Source organism: Arachis ipaensis, chromosome B3, assembly GCF_059453495.1.
Source record: "Arachis ipaensis isolate K30076 ecotype BB chromosome B3, ASM5945349v1, whole genome shotgun sequence".
Taxonomy (NCBI): domain Eukaryota; kingdom Viridiplantae; phylum Streptophyta; class Magnoliopsida; order Fabales; family Fabaceae; genus Arachis; species Arachis ipaensis.
Genome location: NC_142438.1, coordinates 102,682,932 through 102,684,251, shown reverse-complemented (window position 1 = coordinate 102,684,251; position 1,320 = coordinate 102,682,932). Strand labels below are relative to the sequence as shown.

Sequence of the window (1,320 nt, the reverse complement as noted above, 5' to 3'; positions counted from 1 at the left end):
TATCAACATGGTTCAGCTCCATGACTCCCTTAGTGTTGTGCCTTTCTGATGCATAGTAGTACTCATTCTCAGCCACTGTCTCAATCACCTCAATGGCCTCTTCCACAGTCTTTTTCCTGTTCAATGAACCTCCTGATGAATGGTCTACAGCCTTCCTTGATTCATAAGAGAGTCCATCATAGAAAATATGCAATTGCACCCAATCATGGAACATGTCTGGTGGGCATTTCCTTGTCAAGTCCTTGAATCTCTCCCATGCCTCGTAGAGAGTCTCACCATCTTGTTGTCTAAAAGTCTGAACCTCAGATCGAAGCCTATTGACCTTTTGTGGGGGGTAGAAACGTGCCAGAAACTTACTTTCCACCTCATCCCATGTTGTTAGACTCCCCCTTGGGAATGATTCCAGCCACTTAGCTGCTTTGTCCCTAAGTGAAAATGGGAACAAAAGCAGTTTATAGGCATCTTCCTGGACTCCATTGGACTTCACAGTGTCACAAATTCTCAGGAATTTTGTGAGATGTTGGTTGGGATCTTCATTAGCACTCCCACCAAATGAACAATGATTCTCCACAAGTGATATTAGCTGTGGCTTGAGCTCAAAATTGTTGGCCTGAATGGGTGGTTTCTGGATGCTACTACCACAATTCCCAGAGGTTGGGTTTATGTATGAACTAAGAACCCTCCTCTCAGGAATGGCATGGTTTCCATCAGCTCTCTCATGGTTGTGAACTTCTCTATCCATGTTGAGATCTAAAGCTTCCTCAAAATTGTCCTCAGATTCTCCTTCAGATTCCTCTTCTCCCACTACTCTCTTCCCTCTTGCTTCCCTTCTCAGTCTATGAAGGGTCCTCTCTGGTTCGGTATATGGAGGAGTTGATGTCTCTCCTCTCCTACCTGTCATACAAGAACACAGCACAGGCACAAACAAGTGAAATACTCTTGGTTAATGGAAGAGTATGGTTAGAGCAATTGAGGAATTAATTCAAACAGTTAGTGAGTCAGTGAGTTAGTTGCTTGAATTTAAAGGCATAAAGAGAAGAAAGCATGTAACCGAGCGCAGAAATTAAAATTCAACAAGTAACTTGTACTGAATTAATCAAAACAAAAAAAAATGCTCAATCTAGTTAACTTCCAATTTGAGAATTGTCAATCGAAAACCAATCCCCGGCAACGGCGCCATAAACTTGATACACATAAACTAGTTATGCTACGATTTAGGAAATTGCACGATCGGCAAAATTCCTTCCGGCAAGTGCACCGGTTATCGTCAAGTAAAAACTCACAATAGAGTGAGGTCGAATCCCACAAGGATTGGTTGAG

At 42.5% G+C, this 1,320-nt stretch overlaps 1 non-coding gene across 1 annotated transcript; it reads left to right on the top strand.

Moving 5' to 3' along the window:
• Positions 1-212: 212 nt before the first annotated feature.
• On the top strand, positions 213-316 carry LOC148571842 (small nucleolar RNA R71). The gene has a single exon (XR_015880403.1). It is a non-coding gene; the product is annotated as a small nucleolar RNA R71 (small nucleolar RNA).
• The last annotated feature ends 1,004 nt before the right edge of the window (positions 317-1,320 follow it).